The sequence below is a fragment of the Ictalurus furcatus genome, chromosome 27 (assembly GCF_023375685.1).
Source record: "Ictalurus furcatus strain D&B chromosome 27, Billie_1.0, whole genome shotgun sequence".
Lineage (NCBI taxonomy): Eukaryota > Metazoa > Chordata > Actinopteri > Siluriformes > Ictaluridae > Ictalurus > Ictalurus furcatus.
In genome coordinates this window covers 9,480,438-9,502,433 of record NC_071281.1, presented here as the reverse complement: position 1 = coordinate 9,502,433, position 21,996 = coordinate 9,480,438, and the positions used below count along the sequence as shown (strand labels likewise).

Below are 21,996 nucleotides of genomic sequence, written 5' to 3'. Positions count from 1 at the left end.
AGTAACACCTGGTGCCACCTGACAGTACACACACACACACACACACACACACACACACACACATATACAGAGGATGGCAGATGGGCACGCAGCCAAGCAGAACGAGCATGTATGAGGACTTCATGGGCAGACACACGCTGTCAGAGAGAGAGAGAGAGAGAGAGAGAGAGAGAGAGAGTCCATCACCATTATATCTCTAAGCCTGCTCTAGCTTTATAACACTATTTCAAATCAATGGCCTTTTTCTTTCTTTCTTTCTATCCCTCCACCTTGCTTCTGGTTTTCGCCAGCTGTGATACAGATTTCCATCTTATGGATTTTATGCAAAAAAAAAAGTATGCTAAACATGCCGTTTCAATTCAAACTAATACAATGAAATTATATGTACATGTGCAATCGTTTCTTTGTTTTTAAATACATTTTGTTTCAATGCACAAGAAGACACATAACATCTTAATGCTCATTTAAAAAAAAGCCAGCACACATGATTATTCCCAAATATACATTTTAGAAAAGCCTGATGTCCTCCTGCTATCACTAACAGCTAACCGGCTAGTTACCTGCTAGCACACTAGTTCACACTTTTCACAGATAGCAACACAATTGATATTTCAGCAACATAGTCTTAATTTGCTGTTTCATATTTTCAGCTATTTCACTGATAGGAGCTAAGACTGCAAATATACTGTGAGCAACTCATTTGTTTTTGTACTAACATTACCTAGATTAGCTAGGAGGTTATTCCTATGTTCCCAGGGTCCTATGTTTCCCAGTTCAGTACTCTGTTAACACACATTAAGTCAACTTTTCCACAGGTTTTGTGTAGTCAGGACTCATTTTCCCAAGGCCCTATTAACTTTATTACCTTTTAACTTTAAACACCAAAGACACATTCAAATGAATAACAACATACATTGGTTTCAAATCCATCCTTCATCCATACTTGAAATTGATGAAAGTTATGAACTTGCACATGCTGCTCAAAAAATAGCTGTTAGTCTACGTTCCTACAGTTGAACTCCATGCATGAACAATAGTGAAATGTATACATTGCGCTAAAGAAATGCCATACTGTAGCCTATAAAAGACAGTAAACAGTCATAAAAGGAACAAAATGTTTAGTATGAACATGTCCCAGCTCTCACTTTTGCTGAAGTCCAGTTTAAATCACCTTGTGGTCATTATGTGCCATATAAATCCGGGGAATATTGGACCCTGGGAACATAGATACGCTCCCCTTGCATTTTAATCCTCTTTTATGTACATATGGAACGTCAGAAAATAAAATCTGAATTAATAAAATATCTTTATTGATTTTTTTTCTGTGTTGCTCATGGCTTTACTGGATGTTCATGCAGCAAGATTTTGAGTAGATTGAACAGCAGGAAATGGTACGTTTACAACTCATTGATTCATCTACTAGTTATGAAGACCATGTTAGGTATATCTACGTGGTGTTAGGGTTAACATTAGGATTAGATTCAGGTGCAGGTATAACACTACCCTGCCGGAAAAAACAACAGAGACCCTCATAGAATTTGTAATGGTTTTAATGGTTATAATGGGAATTGTATTGGTTTTAATGGAAACTGTAATGGACCTTGTGGGTCTCTACGGGTAATTTGTTGCCTTCTGTTGGTGGCATGTTATGCCTAGTGGATACCATTAAGGGCCAATAACGTTAATGGATTAATGGATTTAATGGTTAACAGCTGATGGTTTGTAATGGTATGTGTAGTGGAAACCATTAGAATTTCTGTGATAGTTTATTATTTTGTTTTCAGCATTGTAATTATCTGCAATAAAAATAATGTCAATCAAATGCCTTTAGAAGGATAGTAAGACAGGTATACATGTTTGGGCCTGTGCGTGTATGTTTTGTGTGTGTGTGTGTGTGTGTGTGTGTCTGTGTATGCATGTATGTTGTGTTTGTTTTGTGTGTGTGTGTGTGTGTGTGTGTGTGTGTGTGTGTGAGAGAGAGAGAGAGAGAGAGAGAGAGAGAGAGAGAGACTCTGTGCTTTTTTCTGGGGCTTCTTACATAACACTGCCACCTCACTTGATGACTTGGAGGCCTGAGCAAGCACATGAGCTCTGAACATCAATCTCAGGATAAAACTAGTCCTTTGTCTTCCACTTGTCACCCAGAGACTAAAAAGAAAAGCGAACTAGGAAGCCGTGGTGGTTTTAAAGGTCCACATGGGTTGGTTCAAACCAGAGATGTAACAGAAAGTGAACATTTCTGTGCATGTAAAAGAGGAAGTGGGAGTGCATTTTGAATGATGTTTATCTAAATTTCCTCAGTGTAACCTGCTCAGCACGATGACATCATCACGTCTGATGAAATTCACCAAACAGCCTCATTTTACCAGTAAAAAAAAAAAAATCACAGTGGGTCCATTTACAGCCCACACAAGATGTAGAGCAATAGATCAAAATAAATAATCCACTTTTACTCAATCCCATGCTGCCAATTTGCTGTTTTGCTGAAATCATGAATCACCAGGTTGCATTATTTAGGCTGCATCAGCAGGAAATGTTGCAAATGATATGAACAAATGAATACACAGACTGACAACTCTAAACACTGATAAATAACAAGCAATTATCATATCCTGCTAACGGGTACAGAATGAATGCATCTTTTATTCCTACAGAAGGAATGCAAATCACAGGAGCGATGAAGAAGGTCAGAGGACGCTCATGAACAGGGGTGTGTAACATAACCAAAACCCTCAAGTACACAGGAAATGTCCCCCAGTGTTGAATTAACTCCTACGGTGTTCAGTTCTTCCTTCTGAGACTCATATGAACAGATAATACAAAAAGACAGCTGCGAGTGGAGTGCATGGCCAGTATAAAAAATGGTGATGTAATTCTTATTTTGGCTAGAGAGAAAGAGAGGAAGAGGAAGAGAGATCAAGAGGAAGAGAAAGAAAGACAGAGGAAGCGAGCAGAAGAGTAAGAGAGAGGAAGAGGAAGAGTGTGGAAGAGAGCGCAAGAGAGAGAGAGTAAAGGAGTGAGGAGGAAGACAGAGGAGGAGGGAGCGAGGGCAAGATGAAACGATGAACAGAGGGGAAAAGCAAGAGTGGGATTTGCAGTGCTCTCATCAAACCAAATCAAACACAATCAGAAGATGATTGTGGTGATTCTCTCTCTTTCTCTCTCTCTCAAGAAGAATAGGAAGTTAGAGGAAGAAAAAGATACTAGAAGATGGGGAAGAGGAAGAGAGAGAAGGATGAAGAGCTGGAAAAGAATGAGAGAGGAAAAGGAAGACAACTGATGACAGAGGAAGACAGGAAATGGGGTGAGAGAGAACGACAAAAGAAGACGGGAAGAGGAAGAGATTGAATCAGGAAGCAAGGGGAAGAGGAAGAGATGGGAAGATGAAAAGAAAGGGAGACAAAAGAAGATAGGGGCGGGAGAAGAGGAAAGAAGGATTAGGATAAGAGAAAAGAGGAAGAGAGTGGAAGGACAGGAGGGGGAAGAGAGGGGAAAGGGAAGAGAGTGGAATAGATGAGAGAGAGGAGGAGGGGTGGAAGCGGGGGGGGGGGGGGGGTTGCAGTGTCCTCATCAAACCTAAAGACACAATCAGAAGATAATTGTGGAAGAAGAAGAGGAAGAGAAGAAGATGGGGAAGAGGAAGGGAGAGAAAGATGAAGAGCTGGAATAGCAAGAGGGGAAAAAGAAGAAAATTGATGATGGAGGAAGAAAGAGGAAGACATGAAAACTGGGTGAGAGGGAATGACAAAGAGAAGGGAAGAGGGAGCAATGGGAAGAGAAAAGAAGATGAAGATATGGGAAGGAGAAGAAGGATGGAAAAGGACAAGAGGAAAGAGGACGAGAGAGAAAGGACGGGAGGGGGGAAGACAGAGGGAGACAGAGAAAGAGAGGAGAGAGGGGAAGAGAGAGAGAGAGAGAGAAAGAGAGGAGAAAGGGGAAGAGAGAGAGAGACAGAGAAAGACAGCAGAGAGGCGAAGAGAGAGGGAGACAGAGAAAAAGAGGAGAGAGGAGAAGAGAGAGGGAGACAGAGAAAGAGAGGAGAGAGGCGAAGAGAGAGGGAGACAGAGAAAGAGAGGAGAAGAGAGAGGGAGACAGAGAAAGAGAGGAGAGAGGTGAAGAGAGAGGGAGACAGAGAAAGAGAGGAGAGAGGCGAAGAGAGAGGGAGACAGAGAAAGAGAGGAGAGAGGAGAAGAGAGAGAGAAAGAGGGAGACAGAGAAAGAGAGGAGAGAGGAGAAGAGAGAGAGAGACAGATAAAGAAAGGAGAGAGGAGAAGAGAGAGGGAGACAGAGAAAGAGAGGAGAGAGCAGAAGAGAGAGGGAGACAGAGAAAGAGAGGAGAGAGGAGAAGAGAAAGGGAGACAGAGAAAGAGAGGAGAGAGGAGAAGAGAGAGAGACAGAGAAAGAAAGGAGAGAGGAGAAGAGAGACAGAGAAAGAAAGGAGAGAGGAGAAGAGAGAGGGAGACAGAGAAAGAAAGGAGAGAGGAGAAGAGAGAGGGAGACAGAGAAAGAAAGGAGAGAGGAGAAGAGAGAGGGAGACAGAGAAAGAGAGGAGAGAGGAGAAGAGAGAGGGAGACAGAGAAAGAGAGGAGAGAGGAGAAGAGAGAGAGACAGATAAAGAAAGGAGAGAGGAGAAGAGAGAGAACTCTCATCAAACCTAAAGACACAATCAGAAGATTAAAAGCTGCTGCACTTGCACAAATGCTTCCTAATACTCTCTCTCTCTCTCTCTCTCTCTATCTATCTATCTCTCTCTATATCTCTCTCTCTCTTGCTTCTATCTATCTACAAAAGCAATAAATCTCTGACACTTATAAAAATAAAATGTAAAATTTAAGAGGTGTACCAAGATGATGTCATAAAAAAGCGCCTTCAGCCAAACACATATAAGCTTCACATATTCCCAAAATACAAACATGCTAATGAACATGACCGCTAATTTCCTGCTAAAGAACAGAACTAATGTTTTCTAAATCTGCTAACTATCTCATTAGGAGTTAGCAAGTTAGCCACATAAGCTACAATTGTGAAAAGAACTGCAACTTTTAGCGAGATATGATGTAAGCAATTCATTTCTGTTTGTAAACACAGGGGTACTCCTCACTCAGAGTGACACAGTGAATGGAGATTGCATTTAATCCCATCAACCTTAATAGAGTCGTCATCCACCTCAGCCAAGTGAATGTTTCTGTAAGATTATTGTGAATTCTGAACTGTCCAAATTCAAAATCGGCCTAAAATCACGTTGCTGCAACCTCCACTTTACTCTGTCTCTACCTCTCACTCCGACACTCCCACCAGAATCCGAGGCACTATTTTTGTCATTTTGGAAACAAATCCTGTTGGCTGAGTGTTCGAGCCATGGAGTATTTGGAGTCTTTGAAGTGGAAGGCTTAAACAGGATCGGAGCCACACAGAGAGAGATTGGGAGGGAAAAACTCCACAAAATGGAGTTTGGGGCCTTTGGGGCGAAGCGGCTTTGCGTAATCCCTCAACTATCAATTAGGTTTCACAAACGGATCACTCCTGTGTAAGGGTACACTCCTCTCTTTCTCCCAGCCCTCTATGCCCTCATTCTCCACCTCATTAAGCAACGTGACAGGGTCACTAATTCATTACAGGAGAACATGGCAGGAAGGCAGTGCATGTTTTATAAATCAAGGAAATGTCCATGTGTCAGTATGACATTTAATAAAGATGGAATAAATATTTTGGAGATTTAAATATAAATTGAGCACCATCACGTTACACTTCAGTGTCAAGAAAACGAAGGTATCCTGAACCAGTCCAGAAATCTACACAGTTTTCCATTTATGAATTAGTGTCAGCGCCAGTGAAGTAGGTGTGGCCTGTGTATCTGTTAGCCCCAGTGAAGTAGGTGTGGCCTGTGTATCTGTTAGCCCCAGTGAAGTAGGTGTGGCCTGTGTATCTGTCAGCCACTGTGAAGTAGGCGTGGCCTGTGTCCCTGTCAGTGCCAATGAAATAGGTGTGTCCTGTGTCCCTGTTGGTCCCTATGAAGTAAGTGTAGCCTGTGTGGCTGTCAGTCCCAATGAAGTAGGCGTGACCTGTGTACCTGTCAGACCCTATGAAGTAGGTGTGACCTGTGTATACGTCAGTCCCAATGAAGTAGGCGTGGCCTATCTACCTGTCAGCCTCAATGAAGTGGGCGTGGCCTATCTACCTGTCAGCCTCAATGAAGTGGGCGTGCCTGTGTATCTGTCAGTCCAAATGAAGTAGGTGTGGCCTGTGTACCTGTCAGCCTCAGTGATGTGGGCGTGGCCTGTGTATCTGTCATTCCCAAATGAAATAGGCGTGGCCTGTGTACCTGTCAGCCCCAGTGAAGATGTTGCCTTTGTATCTGTTAGTACCATCGAAGGAGGCATGGCTTTTGTGCTTGTCAGTTCTAGTGAAAGCGGTGTGACCTCTCAACCATTATTCCATTATTTAATATTGTCATAACAATATTAAAACACAATGTATCACATAATAACACAAACCGCCCTAAATCATATTTATTTGAATTCATGGCACCCAAAAGCCTCATCTTATAATTCATACCTAAGGAATGTCAGAGTGTACACAACTAAATATGCCTCGATTTACTATCAAGCTTTTTTTCCATTTTAAAGAGAGCTTTAAATGGCTCAAGCACATTTCACAGGAAATGGGGATGGAGTGATGATCATCATCTCTGGTATTAAGATACGAATCTCTCCATTATTACTCCTGGGTGTTTTTGAGCGTGTATGTGTGTGTGTGTGTGTGAGAGAGAGAGAGAGAGAATTATGTTAAGAGGAGAGGCTGTGCTGATGGATGAAGGCTGATAAACGAGGAAAAGGTCAGCAAGTCATTGCTTTCCATCCTGAACTCCCTCTATCATATCTAATCTGCAATGGGAGGTTGCAATGCTCTGAACGCCTGACATTTTAGTTGTGTCTGGTAGCGGTCCTCTTTTCCCTCTATTAAATCCATTTGGAGCATTTAAAAAGGATGATGAAGAGATGGACAACAATAATGCAGCAGATCTTCACCCTTAAATTACCCTTGTAGTTGCTTTGGATAAATCCCCTCTTACTGTCCCATTAGCACTCATGTTCTGTTCACTACTTCAGTATGAATGTCCTAGAGAATGAGGGCAACTCAGATTCTACAGAAAAACACTTGTATTACGTAAATACCCAATGTATTACAGATATGCCAATCCTCTGTTGTTTTTATGTAATATATATATGGGGGGGCATATAGTGTCCCCCCTCCATGTGCCCATAGTCCCCTGGGAAAGGCTCCAGGCTTCCCTGTGTAGGATAAGCAGTATGGTAAAGGGATGGATGGATGGATGGATGGATAAACAGCAGAGGTCTAAATGTCATCCGACATTTGATACTCATCCAATACTAGGGTCGTATCAGTGCCAGAATCAGAAGGAGACTCCACTTCCCAAAACACACTGCGGTCTACAAACATGGCCGCCGCAGACTACAATCCCCATCACAACACTGCACCATCACATTCACATTCACCAGAGTTTTAATCATGCACACCTGATCCCAATCACACACACACTCTATAAATATGCAGTTCCAAGATAGGCTCTTAGTGAAATAATGCTCAGTGTGCCTCTACCTGAACTTACCAAGCCCTGTACTCTGTGTTTTCATATTCTGGTTTTTGGATTTGCCCTTGTACTGTTGTTTGCTGATCGCCTGACATCTTGCCTGTTTTTGTTTACATCATTTGCCTCCAGTTTTGGATCTGTTTGCCAGTCTGATCTAGAATGCAGCTGCACGACTTGTTTTCAACCTTCCTAGGTTCTATCAGGATGAATTTACCGATCGAGATTTCAAAGCATTTCTGTAAGTCGCTCTGGATAAGCAAGCTTGCCAAATGCCATAATGTAAATGTCTTTTTAATAAAACTCTAAACTGCATTTGCATCCGGCTCCGACTCCACCGCATGACACCAAGATGATTCTCTGAGGGATTCTCTTATTGCATTTTACAAAATATTACAGGTATTTAAAGAAAATGCTTAAGACCATGTGTATCTTCTGTTCACAAGCAGGATTGGTGTTGTGCCAGTTAACATCATGCATGTATGTGGCACTAAACATCTATATCAAATCCAGTCTGGTTTATGTCTATATCAGCCAAATGCCAATACTTAACAGTGGGTTAGTGCATCCCATAATATCTACATTTAAACAATTAGCAATTACTAATATGCAAATAGACACACAAATGCCCAACCAAATGGTGGATGGCTCATGTGTACAATTTGGAGTGTAACATATGATATAATGGGAATTTCTACATTTTATACTTTCACTCATTTGACACTCTTAACCAAAATGGACTTACTATTGAACTGAGCAGATAAGGCTTGATGGGACTAGGATTCAAACTCACAAGCTTCCTTTTCCGTAGACCAGAACCATAACTTCTGAGCCATTTCATATTATTACCCTCAAGTCACAAAGACTCACAAATAAACACTGTAATATTACTCTGATTCATACAGTACATGTATTTTACGGAGTTGCCTTGAGTATTGACAACCTACCACACAAACACACACAGTATATATACATGTAAATAGCTACAAATCTATAACCCGATAAATAAATAAACTGAAAAATGGAGGGCGGAAAGCTCCCGTCGGTATCAAAGGACAGTAATGGTGTTTGTGTTGGTGCAGAGAGGTGGTGTTCATCTTAACCTACTTTTGGGCTGTAATCTCCATAAACTGCACCATCTTCTGTGGATAATGACGCCACATGATAAACGGCAGCCTTGGGCCAATTGTAACCCTCCATGTGCATCTGTGTGTGTGTGTGTGTGAGTGTGTGGGTGTGTGTGTAGGCGTGGGTGTGTGCATACTGCCCTCTGACCGCAATTTCCAACTCTAGTGAGCGTCTCTCCTCGCCTGTGTGAGAGTATCAAAGGCGAAAATATCACGCCTTCAGGCTGAGTCTCTGAGCCAGCAACAGAGAAGCCAAAATGATCTGTAAATCACACAAATGCATGCACACTCTATATTTCATTGTCTCTTTCTTTCTCACACACTCACACGAGCATAAAGTGTGCGAGATGAACACAATCTACTTCATGCTCTCCCCAGTGATGCAACATTACCCATCCTTATAAGCATGTTTCTTAAATAAATGAGTAATTTGGATTATAAACACAGAGCAGATGCTCAAAACAAAGGAGATTCTGCTAAACCAAATATAACCGTTCAAATATTCATTACCCAATTTGTGTCAGTGGTATGCGTAAAGGAAAAGGAATACTTGTGCAGAGAGCTAAACCACGTCAGCACCATGGACAGTTCTACTTTGCCTGGGACTCTGGCTATGTCCCGATCCCCGTACAGCTGCACTGAGCATACATACACACACACACACACACACACACACACACACACACACACACCGACTACTTCAATTCATTCATGCAATTATCCAATCAGCCATTCATGTGGCAGCAGTGCAATGCATGTTCACAGCAAACATCAGAAAAATGTGATCTCAGTGACTTTGGCTTTGGTTTGGTTTAAGTGTTTCAGTAAGTGCTGATCTCCTGGAACTCAAAAGAGTCTCAAAGAGTTTTCACAGAATTGTATTGTGAGAAAAACATACAAATCCAGTGTTGCCAAAAACGCCTTGTTGATAAGAGAGGTCAGAGGAGAATGGGTCCTAGAGTGATTCCAGTCTACAGTAATGCAAATAACCACTCTTTACAACCATGGTGAGCAGAAACGCATCTCAGAACACACAATATTATGAATCTTAAAGCAGATAGACTACAACAGCAGAAACCATATCAGGTTCTACAAGAACCTGAAGCTACAGCGCAAACAGACTCCCTGAACCTGGACAATTGAAGTTTGGAAGAACATCATCTGGTATTTGTTTTCCAATCCTCACCTTACAGATGTTCCTATATAAGTAGCTGGTTAATGGATATTAATAGTATCTGTAGTGGTGTATAGAGGTGGGCAATATATAAAAAAACATTTATTTTTATTTATTTATTTTATTTGTATAGCGCTTTTTACAATAGACATTGTCTCAAAGCAGCTTTACAGAAATATCAACATGGTATACAGATATTAAAGGTGCAAATTTATCCCAACTGAGCAAGCCACTGAGTGGCGACGGTGGCAAGGAAAAACTCCATTGCATTTATGGATGATAACCATATAAAGCATGGTCTAAAAATGACAACTGGTTTTAAAATTTCCTCAAATTAAACTGCAATGATACAAACCAAAGAACGAATGTACAAAATGAATATATAATAAGCAATCAAGTGGTGCTGTGCCAAAAACCAGTACAAAAATATGTCCTTACAAATCCCCCCAAACCGTTATTTCCTAGCCGTCATCATTTTGTGTGTCACGTATAATTAAAAGATATTGTTTTATTTTCTAGTAACTGAACATGATGCTTCATTTGTGTACATGACGAATCCACACTGGTGCACATGGTCAAAATGGCGTCTTCATAGTTGTTGTGACAGCCCTTTGACACTGCAACAGCTGTTGGTCACTGAGTCATGCACATGAACATTGAACATGCACATTTTTTCATCATGTGACCAACTCATGCTGGCAGAGGCATTAGCGATAATCTGTCTTCACCTTACATGACATCAACCTGATGGATTAGGCAATTGAAATTTAAATGGGTGTGTGAGAACTGTTCAATTAGATCAGACAAAGAGGCTCCTTAGTCTCAAAACGTCTATACTGTATGTCACAATAATGTATAATGTATTCCAGTGTGAAGTGGTGTGTGGGCTTCCTTTTTTTTTTCCTTTTTTGATAATGCCTCAGCTAAGCACTTGCTTGCCCTGTTGTTTTCTCTAGGTATATGGATGTGATGACAATAAAAATCTACTCGACTTGACCTACGGAAGAGCGCAGTGAAGATTTGATCAATAAACCAACAAAGGATAACTATTTAAACAAACACTGTTTAAACACTGTGCAAAAACGGCGGCTATTCAGTTTCAGAAATCCTGTCGAGTCCCTCCTCCTTCTCCTAGGTTTAACAACATGGAAGGCAGCAAACAAACACGACTTAATAGTTGAATACACATGCAGGGAAGCGTCCTGTCCTCCTGCGCCAGTGCTTTCATCCCTCAATGCAACCCAGGCTCCATACTCAGTGACGGATAAACGATGGCAGGTAGCCGAAGGGTGTTCGAGTGGAACATATCACATTTCAGAAAACATGAACCACCAGCAGCCGGCTACGCCTGAGCCCTTGATTTTAATTTAATCGTAAACGATGCTAGAAGTAGTCAGCTCTCTCAGAACTTCTTGTAGCAACAAAATGTGAGGCTCGACGGGTAAAGCAAAATAAATAAATAAAGAAATAAATCGAGTTTGTCCACCAATTCCATCATCATATTTGCCAAGGATTCTTGCAGCTATTGGGATACATTAATACCAGAAGCACTGAGGCAAATCAAATCAGATTTATTTAAATAGGAGGGCACGGGATCTATTTTCGTTGTTTGTATTTACAACCACTGATGAGTAATGCCTAACAGGGGAAAATGAATTGTGTCACGTATTGCTGCAAAAAATAGTTTTGCACTGATTGTCGCTGCTCTACACGAAGGTGCTTTGCCTGAAATAGATGGTGTGACATCATTTAGCAACTGAGACGAGACGGATTTCATTCGAACGACAGAACAACCCGAAAGGTGCACCAACCTTGATTTTAGAACTGGTCACTTCCAGTTAAGGGAGCTGTTTCTTAAATCTATGGCATTACAGGAACCGACAAACTCACAGGAGTATGCGTTCTCAAAATAAAGTCCCCGAAAAAGATTACTGTCATCCTCAATGCTGTAACATCCTGATCTAGTTTGTGCTGCAGCTCAGGGACTGGAGCGACGCAGAGAGAACTGGATGACAGTGTGGGTTGCATGATGCGTATTTATTTCCTGTCTTGTTTCAGTCTCTGACTCCTTGAACGTCTGAGAAGCCCTGTGCTCCAGTCTTACCCCCCCTACTGAGACAGATAATGAAGGCAGCCAAAGACCTTCAGTCAGACGACCTGTCAGCGTCATGCAGCTATAATCAGCTCTGCAACCCCCCTTCCCACTTACAAATTATTCATTCCAAGTCTTGCTAACGGCCTTCTCTCTTCGCCATTGATTACACCGGTTGTTTTACACATTCGCAGCTTGACTTGTAAGTGGAGTGCTTGCTCTGGAGAGGTTGTTACTTCCACAGTACACTGGCTGCAGGGGTGAGAAACTACATCTCTCTCTCTCTCTCTCGCTCTCTTTCTGCGTAATCACATTGCACCTAGTGACACTAAAATAACTGCATTTCCAGGAATATTTTCGTCTGTCAGACACGGTTAAAAATAGTATCTCCGAGCAGAACTTGGCATGATTCAGAGAGGGCAGCTCGGATTCTTCACCATTTCGTCTGCAGCAGTGGATACACAGCACTGATATGATCTAAACCAAACCTAAGCTGCTCCTACACAGAGGCGAGGATCGATTCCTGACCGGGCTCGGTGCTCTGAGCCTGCCGGCAGGAATCAGAGGGAAGCCTCGGATTGCATGACTTCCTGTCTGTGCGGCCTACTCAGACGACCTCTTCCTCCCACACTCTCCACATCCGACCAGCCTCCCACTGCACGCGGATACAGTAAAACATACAACACCAGCAGGCTCATAAAAGACTGCAAAAAGCACCACACACAAATATACAGCACTACACACTGAGACTGTTTACTGTGGATTACTTACTACCTCTGCGCTCGATTAAAGCTACATGACATATACACACGTACTGGGTCAGACTACACGGCATCATCACAGCACACTAGAGCATTGCTGAGGGCTCCTGTTATGCATGCATGAGGGTCGAAGAGGATTCCCTAGCGTGCTGTGGACGCACAGACCCAGAATGATTTGCGTAGTATAAGCAAAACAACCTTTGATTTGTATGCCAAATATAAGTAAATGACCAAGCAGTACATATTCATAAATGAAGAACGGTTGCTCTAGGTATTAACATACAATACCAAGGTTAGATATACACCATATATTATGTCATATAAATTACTCTAATTGTATGCACAGAACAACAAGCATAATTCATTTCTGTACAGTTTAGTGTGAATGCACCATTGAAATGGTAACTTTACATCAAATGCATTTCATGTATGTTTTGCTTCTCATAAGACTTTTGCCTTATGAATAGGTTCATACTTTATGTCTCAATTTTCGAGTTTATAAATAATCATTTTACATGCGTAGATCAGGTAAATGTTCACGTGTTTAGATATGGCGTATCAAAAAGGGGTTAAAACACACTAAGGGAATATACAGAGGCCAAGACTGCATTAGCATCATATCTGATTTTTTTCTCAGCGACCTTGCTCAAAAATTTTGGACAAAGTCTAAAACGATCATTGTGGCATCCATCCATCCATTTTCTGTACCGCTAATCCTACACAGGGTCGCAGGGAGCCTGGAGCCTATCTCAGAGGATTCGGAGCACAAGCAGGGGGACACCCTGGACAAGGTGCCAACCCATCACAGGGCACAATCACACACACACACCCACACACACACCCACAAAGAATTTAGAGATGCCAATCAGCCTACAATGCATGTTTTTGGACTAGGGGAGCAAACTGTAGTACCTGGAGGAAACCCCGAAGCACAGGGAGAACATGCAAACTCCATGCACACAGGGCGGAGGCGGGAATCAAACACCCAACCCTGGAGGATTTGGGGTGGCACAGCTTATTGTAAAGGTCCTAGCTGCCTCCACGTGTCACTCAAATGGCCACACCCCCTGGCGGATTCTAGCCACTGCCCATAGAGCATTTTGTTTCAGCCTCACCCCATCAGCTTTCTTGGTTCACTCTCTTTCAAACATTACGATATTTGAAGTCACAGCACTCGAGCTGTAATCATGTGCTTTAGCAGCAGAAAGGTGATTTGTAAATGATATAATAGTGATTCACTCTCACTACGTGAACAATGCATACGTGAATTACTTGTTATATGAGGATTGCCTAGCAAAACAAAACAGCGAGTTTTTTGTTTTGTCGTTGCATTTTCTAATTTGTTGCTTCGTTTTTTGCTTTATTATGAATGTGTTTTGCACTCACAGGCCACTGTAGATCAGTGTGTCTTAGCTCTGTTCTCTGTTAGAGAACATTTCAGTCTGGATTATGTCAAAGGGAAATTGGGACAGATTAATGAGGTCCTGCATCCCAGCAAGCATTAAACCCCCTCTCTCTCCCTCTCTACCCAAATATATTTTGGTACTAAAGTATAGAAAATAGGATGGGGGTGTAGGAGAGAATGGGGGGATGGAAGTGGGCTTAATCCATCCTGATCCATTCCCTTCACATGTGCTGCACATATCATAAACAAAGCAACAAAGAAAGCGAAATGTGGGCTTAGGGTGGGCCAGGTGTGGCTCCGGAGCAAGTGCTAATCTCTATAAAGCTCTGAGATTATTCTAAATGTCACGTTTCCTTTAATAAACATTTCAAACATTTCTGCCAACGCCAGCAACAGATAGCACAAGCGAAAAGCTTGGCAAGACGGTGGTAAGATGTTAAGGTAAACACTGTCTAAAATCTTCGACCAGTGACCTTTTTTAATCATGTCTAATATCATTGTGGAAAAACAAACTGGCAGAGGAAAGACAGGAATAAATACTGCATTGCCACATCATTAAGAAGTGCATTAAAAATAGCAAGTCCTACACAGTGGGAAGGAATAAAGCGCGAAACATTGAAGACTGAAATTTGCATCATGAGGAATTACTTGTTTGTATAAGCTCACGCATGTGAGACAAATATTCTTGTATTTCATGTAACGCTCTCAGCAGCTATTAAGTTTGTTTGAACTCATAAGAGGAAGTGATTTTCTGCAGCAAATGGAACTAATCATGCTCGAAGAACTGCAGTAATTTAATGCCTTTTAGCTCCTTGTTTTAGCTGTGGGCCTTAAAAGATCCTGCTAAACGTGGCAGTATAGGAAGCCATAACAAAAAGCAAATTTCAGCAGCCATGTCTACGTCTCATTACATGAATATATGGAGCAACCGAATTTCCATTTAATCTCTGTGGGCTACAAAGATGAAAACAATAATAAACCAGCACCACAGGCCAGAAATCAAACCTGGCCCCTGGCGATCGGTGTGGGCGTTATCAAAAGAAAAACGTGGGCTACTGTGATGAAATAAAATGCCAGACCACATTTTCCATTTATCATTTATTTATGGCTATAGTGTGCACGGGAACCCGTTTCAACGGAAGACATTCGAGATTTAAATTGAACAATAGATCATAGCAGCAGAAAGGCCTTTCACAGACTTGTCTGAAATGATTGTATTTAAAGATACTCATTAAGACGCCAAGACTTTGCTGATAATTGTCTGGGGGTGAAAGGATTTCTCTTAATTAACTACAAGCACTTGATATAATTTTTCCAATTTTCTAGTTTCTATCCATTTGGTGTGGAAAGTGAAGGTATGTTTGTCTCCTTTGAAATATATGACTCATGACACCACATCATTTTCAAGCTAATGGCAGGTACAGCACTGTAGTGCACACTGACACGCTAGGAGTAGCAGGTTAAGCACTTGACTTGTACATAACCAGCATGGGTGCAGAGTTGGTGACTTAAGTCCAAAAGTTATGTCAAAATTTCCATGAGGAAAGTATTCAGAGATAGGTTAAGCAGGTGCTTAAGTAGTTTTTGGGTGCGACACTCCATATCTATCCATTTTCTGTACCGCTTATACTACATAGGGTCGCAGGGAGCCTGAAGTCTATCCCAGGGAACTCAGGGTACTAGGCGGGGGACACCCTGGATCAGCCTACAACAAATGTGTTTGGACTGGGGGAGGAAACTGGAGTACCTGGAGGGAACACCCGAAGCACGGGGAGAACATGCAAACACCACGCACACGGGGGGAGGCGGGAATCGAACCCGCAACCCTGGAGGGGTGAGGCAAACGTGCTAACCACTAAGCCCCCATCCTCCCTTACCTGCAATTATGGTTGCCAAATTTTTCTTTAGTAAAAGCATCTGATTTCAATGGCACCTAGACCACCACCTTTAAACACAAGCAAAAAGTCAGGGATAGAAAATGCGGACTAACGAAGGAAATACCTCACATAGCTAATAGCTAAAGAGTACTCATATAGCTCTCTGAAAAGCTACATAGAACATCCACAGCAGCAGTTTAAACTGGAGTCACCTCTACCCAGCATGATGGCCCCTCAGGGAAATGATGACCTTCTGTTCATATTCTCTTGTTATATCATGTTACGACGACTAGTTCATAGCCTTTTCTCTGTTCGCTTCATGCTAACTCAACCCTCTGTCATCACAGGGCACGCGTGTGTCTCCAGACCCCCACCGAGCTCAGACAGACAGTTCAGCCTCCTCGGCCCATTACTGCAATAAAGCTGGCGAGCGGTGGACAAAATCCTTTGCTGGCCTTCTGTAATCCTCCACAATCACCCAGAATTATCCCCCTCCAAGGAAAATGCAGGAGCGCAGATGACAAAAACACGCAAGGGCAGCGAAGAGGAAGGCTGAGGGAATGAGGATGTGGTAAAACAGGACGACTGAGAATTCAGCTGGTACAACGTTTCTGTCTCCTCATAGATGGTGCACAGCGAGAGCATTTGGACTCGTCACATATGTCCTATATCCCATACATGGTAAAAAGAAAACATGTAGGAAGCAACACTGAGCATGGTCCAAGTGGGAGTGGAGGAGGAGGGGTTGGGAGTCGGGGTTCAGTGGTTCCCAAAATATGGCTTGTTACCCTCTGACTTTGGGCTTGGCACACCAAGCTCAAGGTCACCCAGGGTTTTAGCAGCCCACAATGCATCAGTCCTCATCAGTGACAGCGGGACAGAGGTTCATTGATTGGCAGTTCCAAGAAAGGAAAGGAAGAGCAAAGCAACAAAGAAATCACACACAGTTGATAATTCACAGCCTTTGTTTTAAACATCGAGTTGCACTATATGGCCCAAGATTTTTGACACCTGACAATAACACTTATATTGTGCTTTTTGAAATTCTAATTCCAGTCCCACTTTGTTATTATAATAACTTCCACTCTTCTGGGAAGGCTTTCCACTAGAGTTTGGAGTGTTGCTGTGGTGATTTGCACATTCTGCCACTAAAGCATTTCCTAGCAGTTCCACGAAAGCATTACAGTTCATCTCAAAGGTGTTCATTGGTGTTGAGTTCAGGGCTCTGTGCTGGCCACTCCAGTTCTTCCATTCCAACCTTAGCAAATGATGCTTTCATCATCCTCATTTGTACACAGGTGTATTGTCATGCTAGAACCAGTTTGGGCCTCTTAGTCCCAGTGAAGGGATTTTGTAATTCCAAAGCAGACAAAGACATTCTATATAACTGTATGCTTCCAACTTTTGGGGAAGAACCACTTATGGGTCTGATGGTAAGGTGTCCACAAATCTTTGGCCATATAGTGTATCTGATCATTATATCTTAACATCTATAGCTAATTATAGGTTAGCAAAATGGCAGAGCAGACCAGTGAAACATACACAGTGATGTGAAAGCGGTAACTAAACTAGCTGGCTTGGTTGCATCCCAAACAATGGAAATTGCATCTCAGGTCTTCAACACTGGCTGATGTGGTAAAGCAAACTCATACCTCAGTACAGCCATAGGCCACAAGTTACTAAATCTCACCACCTTTTTTTCACCACATAATTTTCTCCCAATCTCCCAACATCCAGTCCCTACCCATTAGCTGGATCTCCTCTTTCCCACAACCACTACCAACCTGTGAGAAAATGTGATCCATTTCTGTTCAGAAAGCAAGCCATTGTTCTCAGCCCTCTGGTGGATTAATGTTATCCTGTGACTGTGAGAATATTCTGAATATTCTAGTTTTGATACTACACTGAGAAATGATGATAAGACGGAGCTGAAAGAAGATAGCACTTAGCGAAAAAAAAAATGGTTCAGAAGGGACATGCACAGTTTCTCAACGGTGAGGTAACCACATTTTTAAAAATGTCCAGTTCTTTCTTGTCTATGACTACGTTTACATGGACAGCAGTAATCTAATTATTGACCTTACTTTGAGTAAGATAATAATGTGATTAAGGTGTTTACATGAGTTGCTTTTAGAATACTCCTGTCATGTTCCCGTTTTACATGTTTTAGAACATAATTAGATTAACAGCCCACGTCATCACGTCACCGCGCCACACCGTCCGACGTCCCTCCAGAATTTCACGTATCAACATACAGTGCGTCTTTGTTATGGTACCGTATACAGTTTTGGGTGTTTTCATTGAATTTTTTTACGAACGCTTTAAGTGCAGTTAATTATTTGTCATGCTATACGTGCTAATAGACAACTGCTTGAAGCCATGGGCTGCGTCTCAAACCGCGTACTTACCGTCTATATAGTAGCCGAGATACATGTATTTTTCCCCACTACAGGCCTATAGTAGGCAAATATGAGGTTTGGGACGCAGCCTAATTCTCTTGTTCGCCGTAAAATGTTGAGAACTGCCGTGTGTGTAAGTGTCCTGTCGCAAAATGCGGTGAAAACTCTCACACGACGTTCATAAAGTGATTAAGGTGTTTACATGTCTGTAATACACGTCGATAATGCGTTCTAAAACAGGAGTACTCCACCTGTCTTAAGTCAATTAGGGCTTAATTCGAGTATGACCTTAAGGTAAGTAAAAATTGCTGTTTACATGGTAGTTTCTTAATCAAAGTATGGTCTTAATCGGGTTAAGAGTGGATTATTGTTGTCCATGTAAACGCAGCTTATGACATATAAAGCCACTAACCACTTTTTACAGACTCCTGGACATGGATGGCTATAGTATCATTGCAATATATACGTATGATCGCCTAATGATGGGGCGACCATATGCCACCTGGGAGCTCAGTGAGTACACGTGCTTGGGTTTTGAGGTGGTGGTCATATTTGAGAAACCAGATTTGCTTGAATTTTAAATTTCAAAACACCTAGCTATAGCCAACTTTAAACAAAATCACAAACACACTACAAAAAGGAACTATATACCACAATGTTGTTATTTAAATGTGTTTTATAAACAATAATAATAATTATAATAATAATAATGTAAATGATATGGTGAAGTTTTCTGTAAGGAGATGCATATTTATCAATCATGGAAGGAGTCTCCAGTGTCCACGCTGTGTAACAGGTTTCTGCCCCAGGAGAATTTTCAGGACAGAAGAGGACACTTGTGCTTTCTGGCTTCTCTATAACATGACAAACTGTTGTTCATTAGTTTTGGGAAATCACTGTGACCTAAGAGGAATAATATACTACAGGAAACGCTATTGTAGGAAAATAATCCACATCGAGGTGGTAACACGTCACACCAACCTGTCGTGGATTACAGCAAGCCTTGTCATGTTTTATTCTATACTTATTAAGGATGACATTCATAAAACTAAACCCTCTTACTCAGCAGGAATATAAACTATACATACATATATGTATACATATGTATGTGTATATACATATATACATACATTATATATTTTTGCACACACTCAATTCTGCTGAGACAAAGCAACATTACAACTCGAGAAACTGCAGTCCATTTCTGTTCAGTGAGTGAGCCATTGTTCACAGTTCTCTGGTGGATTAATATTATCCTGTGACTGTGAGAATATTCTAGTTTTGATACTACAGCGAGAGATGATAATAAGACGAAGTTGAAAGAAGATATCACTTAGCAAAAAAAAAAAAAAAAAATGGTTCCAAAGGGAACTGCAACAATTTTGCAACAGTGTGTTAACCAGACTTCAAATCTGTGCCGTTGTTTTATTGATCAAAAAAGATTCAAAAGCAACTCTGGTTTAATAATGTGGAATAGATGAAGACTCAGAGTTAACGACAGTCTTCAACCACTGCTTTGGTACCAAATAGGTTTTAGGATTAGTGACAATACCCAGACACATACTAACCAAGCTCCCTTCCCTTTCACTTAAACATGTCCTCTCAGTTATCTAGGAGAAAGGGCAAAAGGGCTGGAGGGAATGGTTTGTTTAGAAATCCATAAGCGTCCTGCTCTACAGTAAATCATTCCCTGCTGTGGACAGTGATCAGGCTCCGCCCCCTTCGGTGTCCAACTCAGGCCAAGTGCACCATGGAAGTCAGCAGATACGACTCAAACTATCTACAGCGACTCATAAGAACACCAGGGTCCATCCCTTCAGAATAGACCATCGACTACTTTGCGCAAATAAGAGGAATGCATTCTGTTTTTCTGTTTTTGAGGAGAATACTGTGGGTATATATAATTCATAACTCTGCTTTGGTAAGGTCAACACAGAATGGATGCATGTGGAATTTTGTGCACCCTTGAATCAAGAATCTATCACTTTATTATTATTAATGGTGATTCTTTTCAGATTCCTCAAGTTCATTTGAGGCCTCGCATTTAAATTCTGCCAGTTAAATATTTCGTTAAATCTCCTACCTGACAGCAATTTTGCTTTTTCAAAGTAATACATGGGATTTCTTTTCTGTTGGTTTATAATAACCTCTAATGCTTTCTACATTTATTGTCTTCCAGTAACTAAGTGGAAAACAGTGCCAAATGATTATGCTAATAATAACATTTCTTGGAGTTCATGGGGCTAACCTTTCAGACTAAAGCCAGTGGTACACTTTTAAGATTATTATTTGTCACAGTGTACAAGATCATCTCAATAAAATCTCTATGTGATAACATGTTCTCCATGTCCCATTTTATTTAGCTTGCTTTTGCTATTAGCACTACTCTATTTTTCTAGCTTTCTCTGGAGTTTAATGTAATAACATGCCGTCCTCATATCGGTGGCTTTTAGCTGAGGGTCATAGCAGTAGTCAGACTCATATTTGCTTGCAGTTTTTTTTTTTTTTGGTTGTGATGGTTGCCATTTTTTCGGTCCATTGGTGAGCATGTCATATTGTCCACTATCTACCTCAACACACAACCAACGAATTCTTTTACAATGTGCGACTTTTTGTGTAACAACAAAATCAAGCTGAAAATCATACAGTGTAAGCCCAGCTTAATCAGGTTTATTTCAAGAGAAACCCTATCCCCTCACTATATCTAGTGCATCTGGAGTGTTTTCTAGTGTATCTAGAATTTTTCTTTTTCTGAGGCGTGTGAAGCTCAAACCAAAACTTTGACTTTTTGTGTGCTCTTGTGTGTAAATTGGCTACATAAATTGTTTTACTACCTTCCAGCAGAGGCTACTTCTTGACATTGGACTGCAAGTAGAACACGGGTTGGATGAGTTAGAATCAGCTTGGAGTTTAAGATGCATCATGTGACCTCTAAGCACATCCCTGAGAAGTTTATGAAGCTCCTTGAACATCTCACTCTGGCTAGGTGAAGGTGGAGTACTGTAACTCATGCAGGCCAAGCAGTAGATTAAGAATAACCGTGCAGAACTTTGCGTAACGAAATATATTCTTGTTTTACTTTTCAGAGAGCCTGAGATCAGATTAATATCTGATCTTGAAAACAGCCAAAAATGTATTTCAATGCAGCCAGCCTTTGGCAAGGAAAAGATAAGAAGCAAATCAAGGAGAAATAATTAAGTAAATCCCGAAATACTTATCGGCAAGAGAGGGCGGATAGGCATCAGCAGAAAAGTAATTTCACCGTTCCCGATTGTGCGCGGAGCCTGCTGAGGGGTGACCACGTGTTAAATACTTCCTCTCCTTCAGTCAGCAATTTCCTACATACCCGGGCCCATGGGTGCAGCAATGACCTTGTGCGTGGGAACAGATGAGTATGTGCAAGCTAGGATCGAAGGAGGCACTATTATCCCCTTTCCTCACCTAAAGGCACTGTGTGATCTTGTGCTTTATCAAACTTTCAGCACCCTAGTCCTCTCTGCTGCTTCAGTTTTAAACCTCAAAGTGAAAAAAAGTGGATCATTTGTTAAGCAA

General features: G+C 41.5%; 1 protein-coding gene across 5 annotated transcripts in view; it reads right to left on the bottom strand.

Annotated features, from left to right (window-relative positions):
* Positions 1-21,996, bottom strand: part of brsk2b (BR serine/threonine kinase 2b) — a 184,598-nt gene that overhangs the window by 137,021 nt on the left and 25,581 nt on the right. The window contains exon 1 of one of the 5 annotated variants that reach the window (XM_053617329.1): positions 12,506-12,763. The exons of the other annotated variants lie outside the window; for them this stretch is intronic. The gene's annotated coding sequence lies outside the window, so the exon portion shown is untranslated. Of the gene's footprint in view, positions 1-12,505; positions 12,764-21,996 lie in introns of those variants that run through there. 5 annotated transcript variants of the gene reach the window in all.